This window comes from Silurus meridionalis, chromosome 6, assembly GCF_014805685.1.
Source record: "Silurus meridionalis isolate SWU-2019-XX chromosome 6, ASM1480568v1, whole genome shotgun sequence".
Taxonomy (NCBI): Eukaryota; Metazoa; Chordata; class Actinopteri; order Siluriformes; family Siluridae; genus Silurus; species Silurus meridionalis.
In genome coordinates this window covers 11,565,738-11,577,250 of record NC_060889.1, presented here as the reverse complement: position 1 = coordinate 11,577,250, position 11,513 = coordinate 11,565,738, and positions in this window count along the sequence as shown.

Below are 11,513 nucleotides of genomic sequence, written 5' to 3'. Positions count from 1 at the left end.
ATATTGCGATAGTGATACCCAGTTATACTGTAGAGCTTAATTATGTTCCACTATATTTTTTGGCAGCTTAAGGGTGATATAAATGTTAAGATGTTTTTTTTTACATTACATCAAGGCCACTGGCTAATAAAAACATCTTAACATTTATAAAGTCCTATTCCAGCACACATCTATTGTCTGCTTTTCACTTCAATTGTGACTTGTTCAATTGTCAGTCTGGTATATCAGAGACAAATAATATTGGTGAACAAGAAGATACTTTTTTTTACTTGTCACATATACATTACCCCAGCTAGAACGTTATTTTAAGGTTAGCATTACATTCCTGCAACGTTCTTTCTACCTTAATTTTATAACAGATGCAACATTGTATGAACATCATTTTGGAACATTACAAAAAAGTTCAAATGTCCAGTTTTTTTTATGTTGGCAGAATGTTATTTAAAGGTTAGCATAACATTCCTGCAACGTTCTTTCCACCTAAATTTAAATCAATAGGAAAATAACAAAACAGTCACACATGTGTACACAATTTGTAACACATTAAACTACACAACAAGAACAAATTAATGATTTATAGGACAGAAAATTCGCTCTGTTGTGATTCATGCCCAGTCTCTTCATGTTCCATCTGTAAAAATAAATAAATAAATAAAAGAATTAGTGTGGATATTCCATTAAATATAACCCTTAAGATATTTAGGATCTGTGCATTGAGAATACAAATATTAAATCACACAAGATTTAATAGGTAGATTACAAATGTTTTACAATAGAAATATTCAAGAACACAATATATAGCAGTCACCTGAAAATTAATACTGGTTTAAATTAAGTTGGAAAAAAAAGATCAAATGCTCTAAAGCCCAAATTAATTATATATGTTTTCTACACAATGCTATTTTGCCACATAGTAAGATAGGGTAGGATACCTCACAAAGTCAAAATGACCACCCAACCTAGTGACAAACCAATCAACAGTATGAACTAGTCAAAAACGTTAATATATATATATATATATATATATATATATATATATATATATATATATATATATATATATATATATATAAATTAAAATGTTGCTTGTATAAAAAAAGAACTGTGTATTTGCCATGCAACAGTTACTATTATTATACCTTATATAATAGAATAGAATAGCCTTTATTTGTCACATATACAGTTGTGTTCAAAATTATTCAACCCCCACTGAAATTGATTGTTTTGGTCGGTTTGACATTGATTATGATCATTCAGTCATCCTGCTTACAATTAAATCAAAGAGGCACGTGTAGGTCAGACAAATATAACATAACATTTATAATGAAATAACCACAAATGTCTTTTCTGAGCTCACATCATTATCAGTTTTATTCAACCCCCAAGTGACATTCAATCTTAGTACTTAGTACAACATCCTTTTACAGTTATAACAGCTTTTAAGCGTGAAGCATAGCTTGACACAAGTGTCTTGCAGCGATCTACGGGTATCTTCGCCCATTCATCATGGGCAAAAGCCTCCAGTTCAGTCACATTCTTAGGCTTGCGCACTGCAACTGCTTTCTTTAAGTCCCACCAGAGGTTCTCAATCGGATTTAAGTCTGGTGACTGCGATGGCCACTTCAAAATGTTCCAGCCTTTAATCTGCAACCATGCTCTAGTGGACTTGGAGGTATGCTTGGGATCATTGTCCTGTTGAAAGGTCCAACGCCTTCCAAGCCTCAGGTTTGTGACGGACTGCATCACATTGTCATCCAATATCTCCTGGTACTGAAGAGAATTCATGGTACCTTGCACACGCTGAAGCTTCCCAGTACCTGCAGAAGCAAAACAGCCCCAAAGCATGATTGACCCCCCGCCATGCTTCACAGTAGGCAAGGTGTTCTTTTCTTCATAGGCCTTGTTCTTCCTCCTCCAAACATAGCGTTGATCCATGGGCCCAAACAGTTCTAATTTTGTTTCATCAGTCCACAGAACACTATCCCAAAACTTCTGTGGTTTGTCCACATGACTTTTGGCATACTGCAGTCGACTCTTCTTATTCTTTGGGGACAGCAAGGGGGTGCGCCTGGGAGTTCTGGCATGGAGGCCTTCATTACGCAGGGTGCGCCGTATTGTCTGAGCAGAAACTTCAGTACCCACATCTGACAAATCTTTTCTCAGTTCCTCAGCAGTCACACGGGGACTTTTCTCCACTCTACGCTTCAGGTAGCGCACAGCAGTCGAAGTCAGCATCTTCTTTCTGCCACGACCAGGTAGCGTTTCAACAGTGCCCTTTGCCTTGAATTTGCGAATGATGCTTCCTATGGTGTCTCTTGGTATGTTTAACATCTTTGCAATCTTCTTATAGCCATTGCCCTTCCTGTGAAGAGTAATCACCTGTTCTCTTGTCTTCCTGGACCATTCTCTTGACCTCACCATGTTTGTAACCACACCAGTAAATGTCTAGAAGGAGCTGAGTATCACAGTCATTTTAAATTAAGTTGGAAAAAAGATCAAATGCTCTAAAGCCCAAATTAATTATATATGTTTTCCACACAATGCTATTTTGCCACATAGTAAGATAGGGTAGGATACCTCACAAAGTCAAAATGACCACCCAACCTAGTGACAAACCAATCAACAGTATGAACTAGTCAAAACGTTAATATATATATATATATATATATATATATATATATATATATATATATATATATATATATATATATATAAAATTAAAATGTTGCTTGTATAAAAAAGAATTGTGTATTTGCCATGCAACAGTTACTATTATTATACCTTATATAATAGAATAGAATAGCCTTTATTTGTCACATATACAGTTGTGTTCAAAATTATTCAACCCCCACTGAAATTGATTGTTTTGGTCGGTTTGACATTGATTATGATCATTCAGTCATCCTGCTTACAATTAAATCAAAGAGGCACGTGTAGGTCAGACAAATATAACATAACATTTATAATGAAATAACCACAAATGTCTTTTCTGAGCTCACATCATTATCAGTTTTATTCAACCCCAAGTGACATTCAATCTTAGTACTTAGTACAACATCCTTTTACAGTTATAACAGCTTTTAAGCGTGAAGCATAGCTTGACACAAGTGTCTTGCAGCGATCTACGGGTATCTTCGCCCATTCATCATGGGCAAAAGCCTCCAGTTCAGTCACATTCTTAGGCTTGCGCACTGCAACTGCTTTCTTTAAGTCCCACCAGAGGTTCTCAATCGGATTTAAGTCTGGTGACTGCGATGGCCACTTCAAAATGTTCCAGCCTTTAATCTGCAACCATGCTCTAGTGGACTTGGAGGTATGCTTGGGATCATTGTCCTGTTGAAAGGTCCAACGCCTTCCAAGCCTCAGGTTTGTGACGGACTGCATCACATTGTCATCCAATATCTCCTGGTACTGAAGAGAATTCATGGTACCTTGCACACGCTGAAGCTTCCCAGTACCTGCAGAAGCAAAACAGCCCCAAAGCATGATTGACCCCCCGCCATGCTTCACAGTAGGCAAGGTGTTCTTTTCTTCATAGGCCTTGTTCTTCCTCCTCCAAACATAGCGTTGATCCATGGGCCCAAACAGTTCTAATTTTGTTTCATCAGTCCACAGAACACTATCCCAAAACTTCTGTGGTTTGTCCACATGACTTTTGGCATACTGCAGTCGACTCTTCTTATTCTTTGGGGACAGCAAGGGGGTGCGCCTGGGAGTTCTGGCATGGAGGCCTTCATTACGCAGGGTGCGCCGTATTGTCTGAGCAGAAACTTCAGTACCCACATCTGACAAATCTTTTCTCAGTTCCTCAGCAGTCACACGGGACTTTTCTCCACTCTACGCTTCAGGTAGCGCACAGCAGTCGAAGTCAGCATCTTCTTTCTGCCACGACCAGGTAGCGTTTCAACAGTGCCCTTTGCCTTGAATTTGCGAATGATGCTTCCTATGGTGTCTCTTGGTATGTTTAACATCTTTGCAATCTTCTTATAGCCATTGCCCTTCCTGTGAAGAGTAATCACCTGTTCTCTTGTCTTCCTGGACCATTCTCTTGACCTCACCATGTTTGTAACCACACCAGTAAATGTCTAGAAGGAGCTGAGTATCACAGTCATTTTAAAGCTGCCTAATTGGTGCTTATTAGGCTTTATTGCTGCTCCCTGATATCCATAGGTGTTTTCAATACCTGATTGAAAACACTTCATTGAACCTCTGTTCTTCAGAGTGGTAGTCTTTAAGGGGTTGAATAATTATGTCAATGAAGAATTCACAAAAGAAACATTTACTACTGTATTACAAAACTAATTGATGTCATTTTAGTTGCATATGGTTCTTTAAGAAGTCCTTGTAGGATTTCATTCTGAATACAATTACAAATGTACACTAAATTCCCTAAAACCATTTACAGCATTGGGGGTTGAATAATTTTGAACACAACTGTACATTAGAGCACAGTGAAATTTGTTCTTTGCATATCCCAGCTTGCTCAGAAACTGGGTTCAGAGCACAGGGTCAGCCATGAAACGGCACCCCTGGAGCACAAAGGGTTGAGGGCCTTGCTCAAGGGCCCAAGAGTGGCAGCTTGGATATCTAAGATATATAATCAGGTTTTTTCCCGGGGTTAAAAAAGGTCTCCAATGGTGGCTGTCTGTCATCCAGACAGTAAAAAGTACTCTACCCATGTGATCTGCAATCCCAATCCTGACCATGTTAATAAGCAATGCAATTATCAGAAACAGATGCTACTGTACCTGTCACTCCCACTGTTATTCTTTCGTGCCCTCTTTGCAAAAAACTGTGATCTTTGCTACTTATTTGATTAGACATGACAATTATTTAGGTATAATCATATCAATATTGAAAAGCATAAAAAAAAAAAATTAATTAATAGACCAATTTTTACCATACAATTAGCGGCTAGCTAAACACTGCTTTCTGATTATTTTACCCGACTCCAGTCTAAACTAAATTATTTATAGATAATTAACTTTACATTGCATATAACCTTATGATCTCATTTCTGAAATTAATTAGTAAATAAAGTACTATTATTTATAGTACCGAAGTAATTCATTTATTTTTGTTTACACAGATTCAGACAGTGACGTCTTGTGAGTTCAGCCAATCAGTTGTTTTAATTAACCGTTCATAAAAATGATCTGTTCAAATGAGTCGAGTCACGAATCGGGCATTAGCGGATGTTGGCGTGTTGTGTGCTAATCTCGCTGTTAGGACTTCGCAAAAGATTTGTGTCAACATGAAAAAAAAAGATCACTGCAAAGGATTCTATTTTTTATTGAAGGTTATTGAATTTGAAACATGAAACATGGATTCGGTCTTCTGACCATTTACCGTCATGTCATTTTGAGGAACGGGGAGAAAAGACAGTTGGTGTGTTCGACTTGAAGCGGCACTGCGCAGACCGATCGGTTTATGACATCGAAGTGCCGCGAGAGCAGTTTGAAAGCATGTGGTGCAGTCGGCAATCTAATAGTTCTCGCGGTACTTTGATGTCGTACACTGATTGGTCTGCGCAGCTCCGCTTCAAGTCGAACACACCTACTCCCTCAGTTAACATGCACGCTACCACAAGCACAGCAATTCTATACATCAGGGGTCACCAACCTTTTTCAACTGAGAGCTACTTCTTGGGTACCGATTAATGTAAAGGGCTACCAGTTTGATGCACACAGTTTTCAGTTTGATCTGAAATAACACATTTGCTCAAATGACCTTTTATTATATGTTATTATTAATAATTAATGATATTCATCTATGTGAAGACACTGATCATGTTAATCATTTCTCATAATAATTATCAACAAAGTATGAAACAGCTATTTTTGGAAAAGGCCCTAGGGCTACTCATGTGGTCCTTGCGGGCTACCTACCCACGGGCACCACGTTAGTGACCCCTGCTTTACATAAACTCAGAAACCACATTAACGTTTAAAAAAAAGAAGCTTTTTTTACGTGGTACAGGCCCGTATTTTAACTCTATTTTAAGTACCTTAACTTGTTATGAAAAAAATAATTTGTCCTATATTTTATCTTTCCTAAAAATAGTCTAATCCCTCTATATTAGCAAGACATATGCAGATATGAGCAATACTTTTTTATTTGAATGTACTCACAATTAAAAACAAATTGTGCCACTATAAAAAGATAAGAAAACAGGATGCACGATCTCAGTGTCTGTGAACTTGAGGCAAGTGAAAATGAAAGAAAAATACAATGAAGTGAAATGTTTTATGTATAGGGATTTATTCTATTGCTTGTGTCAATTCTGGGGTGTGACTTACCCTTGATTCACGATGGGGCGCGTGCTTCAAGGTGTCTGCAATGCACTCTTCTAGGACCTTTACTGATACATTGGGATGCATATTTTGGCAAGCCTCTATAAATAAAAGAAGTTTAGCATCATTTAAATAACATGCCTCATGCAGCATAGTAAAAATTCTTGAAAATGTTGTGGTTTAGTGAAAAAGTTTTTTTTTTTTTTTGGGGGTTATTTGGCTCTCAAAATTTTTTTAATTTTTAATATATGATCCTTGATTCTTGAATACCCATTAACCCATTACATTCAATTATCATACCATGATCTAAAATATTTTATGATCAGATCACTGAAACCAGATATGTGCCTAGGCTGACAACTTTCGATATTATCACTGAAAAGTATCTTAATACCAGGTTTTAATACTGTCAATGCCTTAAAATATAATACTAACGGATAACCACACTGCAAATTTCCAGCTCATCAATGTTTTTTTTCCCGTCCTTCCTTTGAGACTATATTGGCACCACACACTGTTAATTCCTATTTCCCGCAGCACTTTTTTTTTTAACAGAATCTCCAGGTGTTTTGCCTCCAATGAGGTTTAGGTGATGATCCTATAGTAAAAAGAAAAAAAATAGGTAAGAACTGATGGCTATTTTACATATCTAATATAAGTATTACTGTTGAGACTTGCAATAAAAAATGTTGAAAATTAACTGTTGAAAAGTCATGTTACATTAATTCATGAAAAATAATTGGTCACAATCTGGGCTATTCGATTGGCAGGCCAAATCCAGCCCCCCAGCATGCATCCAAACCTCTGTCACTGAAACATCTGAAGCAGTTTCTGTCAATAAACAATATTGAGGGAACAAATAATGTGGTTTTCAATTGTTTCACTAGTTTACAACTACATCCACATAAAACAGTGTCCTTCAAGTGTGTTTGCTGTACCACTACAGTGGTATGTTTGTGAGCAGGACAACTTTTCATATTATACATAAGTTTATACTTCTGAAAAAAAAGGCATGGTTTAAAATGTAATGTAATGCAAGTTTTGCCTGTTTGAAGTTAATTAAATTATTTACATTGCAGCACATTTTAACTGATAAAAAATAGCTAATATATTCTGGAAAATACAGTTGATTAAAAGTGCATTGTCTGCTGTGAAATTCACTTACAGTGTTTTGTCTGTATTTGCCATCTTTTAGCTTCAGGCAAAAAAGCATCCAATTCTTCTGTGTTTTTACAGGGATTCAGCAGATTCAGCAGAAACTCACTGGAAGTGTTGCTTTGTCAACTTTTGCTTTTCAATTGTAGAAATCTTTTTTTGAGATGTGAACCCGTCGTAGTGAACAAATCCTAAAAGTTTGAAAAAACTGCTGAGCAAAGTTTTTTGAGAAGATTAAGAATTTATTTACGAGTGTTAAACACTACTTTGCTGTAGGATTAATTGTTATATTGTATGTTGAATTGATGGAATTTTACTTGGTATGTTTCTATGTTTGATGACGATAAAGTTCTCGATTGAAGTGTTAATGATGAAGGATTATATGCATGTAGGGATGAAATGAAATTAAACTGTTGTTTTTGTTTTTGTCTTTATCTGTTTATTTGCAGTTTATATCACCAATCCTGTTCCTATGAAGAACACCCTATGTTATGGTGTGAGGCGCCAAATCATAAATTAATTAAAGTGCGCATTGTTAGTGTTAAGATGGGCCTCACACTGGTTCTCTAAACACATTCCTATGTTGTCTGTTGATCTTTAAAATTTGAGTATGTAAGGTACACGCAATGTCTTTGTCTGGGCCACACATCTCTGGTTACAATGTCCTCTTACACAATCAGGAACAGTTTTAGGTCAGGTTATTTCCAGGTTATTTCCAGTGTGAATATATACTTGTCTGTTATCTACAATAAACTGAAGAAGAACATTTGCGCCATTCTGTGTGCTGTGTAATTCTTTCCTGACCAGAAAAGGCACCACCGGCATTGTAGATCACATGGGAAACCTCTTCAAGAATTTTGTTTGGGCATGATAAAAACAGTATGCAACCATGATTATGATGATAATTAGTTCAATGGAAAGTGCGGTGTCACCCGGCGGGGTGACGTCATGACCAGGAAGACTAGTGTGGACAGGCACAGCTAGGGCGAAGGACAGAGGGGCCAGGAGTGGGACTCAGGTCGAGGCTATAGTACCTGACAAAGGACAAAGAACCAGCCCACAGTGTTCCAAATGTCTTGGAGAGAAACACTGTACTGTAGTGTAGCTATTAGTGAGTTTTTAAAATGATTCTGCATGAAAAAAAAAATTACTTAATAGCATTAATATAAAAAGCATTCATTTATTAATTATGAAAAAGAGAAATACTGCAAAAAAAAGGAGAAATGTCTCTTTCGAATTGTGTATTAAACTGAGCAAAAGCATAAACAATGTGAATGTGTACAGCATATTCTCTAAGCTTTTGTGCACATTAAACAAGCCCATTGTGATTCCGGTGTGGGTCGGTCTATATCACACCTCAGTCAGCACTGGTTCTAGGCATAGGCAAACTAGGTAACCAGCTGGTGGAGCGCCATTGAATGCCCCCTGCCCTGCCACTGCCCTCTCTCATTTAAATTATTAACCTGCTTTTCTGCTGAAGTTTAATATGCTTTATAATTTACATACCTGTTTACATACCTAATTTTGTAATGATTATTGAATGTGTTCAACCTTTTTATGGAAGGTTGTGAACGATTTGTATGTTGTGGAAGTGGAGCATTGTGGTGGGAGGGCAGAGCAATGGGGGAATGACAATAGGAAGGACTGGTCTATAGGAAATTTTACTATGCTGTTGCACATCCGGTGGAAGAAGGGGGAAAAAAACAAAGCAAAAAAAATTATATATATATATTTTATATAAGTATTTTTTTTCTTTTATAAAAAAAATATATATATATATATATATATATATATATATATATATATATATATATATATATATATATATATATATATAGTTTACCCAAAGTCCCTCTTTACCTCACTGGTGTCACAGTTAGCCACAACTTTCCAACAAGTGTTGAGGATGTCTGACAAACAGAGTAAAGTAAAGGACAGACACAGAGGCATTCATTGTTTGGTGCACTTGAACTTACAATTAAAAACAACTTACAAGTTGTTTTTATATGTGTTATTTCAATACCTTTTAAAGAGGGGGGGTCCCATATTGTCAGTTGTAACCAAAAATGCCCCCACATGCATGAAGAGGATTTGTAAATGAACTGTGAGGGCAAACACAGAAAAAAGATGGATTTAATAAGTATTCAAAACACAGATGCAGGGAGAGCTTCACCTTCAGTCCAATCACATTGTGGCCATTGGTTTTACATGATTTTGACCTTTTTAAAGCTAAAACCAAACTGTCTGCTCATGTCCTTATGGAGAGTGAGAGCGCACTCCAGTGGCCTGAAAAAATGACACATAAAGCCTTTGATCTGCAGAATCTGACCACCAAAGCAAAGTTCTAGCTGTACGAACAACCCCTGAATAACAGAATCACGGTCATTTTAGCACTGGCCAATAACATGCAGTAACTTGGACATAAATGATCTTGTCAGTTTCCAAATTATGAATCGAAACTGAAAGTTAGCTGTAATCAGTAATATTACAATTACAATCAAGACTCACACTCACTGTCACTTTATTATGAACACATACACATCTGCACATTCATGCAGTTATCTGATAAGCTTATCATTTAGCAGCATCACAGCACATGAACTTATGCAGATACAAATCCAGTTTTGACAAGTCTGTTCCCACAATAGTCTCAGGTTCTTGTTCTTGGCTGACAGGAGTAACCACGGATGTTTTGTGCATGCTGAGATGCTTTTCTGCTTTCAACAATTGTAAGTAGAGATTGAGTTATAGACATTGAGAAATATCCTTCCTAGCAGCTCAAACTAAATGGGCTGGTTTCCTTTGAGCTCTCTTATTAACATGGCATTTACAAACAGAACTGTCACTCAGTCACTCTTTTGTTTTTCCTACCATACTGTGTAAATTCCAGAGGTGGGAAGTAACGGAGTACAAATACTTTGTTACTGTACTTAAGTAGATTTTTCTGGTATCAGTACTTTACTCCACTATTTATTTTTCAACTTTTTACTTTTACTCATTACATTTTTACAGAAATATCTGTACTTTTTACTTCTTACATTTTCAAAACCGGCTCGTTACTTTAGTTTTAATCCAGTGATTTGGCCGATTTCAGCCAAACAACCGATTTCCTGTTACTGCGCGTCTTTTTCAATCCGCTGGTGTATAAAGTCCTGACTCTCACTCTTTACTAAGATAAAAATCAGCAGGCAGAAGGCAGTAAGAAGTTTGGGGTTAATGTGGATGAGACAGAGGGAGTCAGTGATTAAACATGACTGAGAACAGACACATTCCTGATCATCATCATCTTTTCTCTGTTTGTGTTCTATACATTCATTAGGTAACAACATTTTTAATTAGTTTTGTATTTATATATATATATATATATATATATATATATATATATATATATATATATTTGGCTGTCAAAATTCAAATTATTTTAAACGGCACTAGATGTTATTAACACGCCATCAATTCAGCGCGCATTTCTGTTTTTACCATTTTTATAAAAAGTATAAATACATAAATATATATATATATATTTATATATAAATAACTAAATATAAAAGAGGCGAAATTAAAACCTCCAGCAAAACATACACTTATTCACGACGTCCTTTCTTTACTTAGATATAAAATAAATAAATAAACTCCACCAAAAAATAATTTTAATCAGTAAACTTTTGTTTTATTTCTGCGCCAAGTCTCAAATCAAACACCAAATCCGCCATGTTTTACACAATTTACCCTCTGGGTGGCGTTTTGTGGGTTTTTCCCTCATAATGGCGACACGAACTTAAATTACTGTCTTTATTGATCGTACAGATAAAAACAATACATCATTCAAATCTGTAAAATGTCTATGATTATATATAAAAGCTTCTTGACTTGACTTGAAGAGGTGCACTTTCTCTGGTATCACCTCATTAACTGTCCGTGTGGAAACATAGCAAAGGATCTTAATGATGTCCACACGTCTCTGCACTGTTATAGCCTTTATATTTAATCACTGTACATATGCTTACATATATATCACATGCTGTACATATGATACATATGTATCTGCACTATTTGCACGATTGC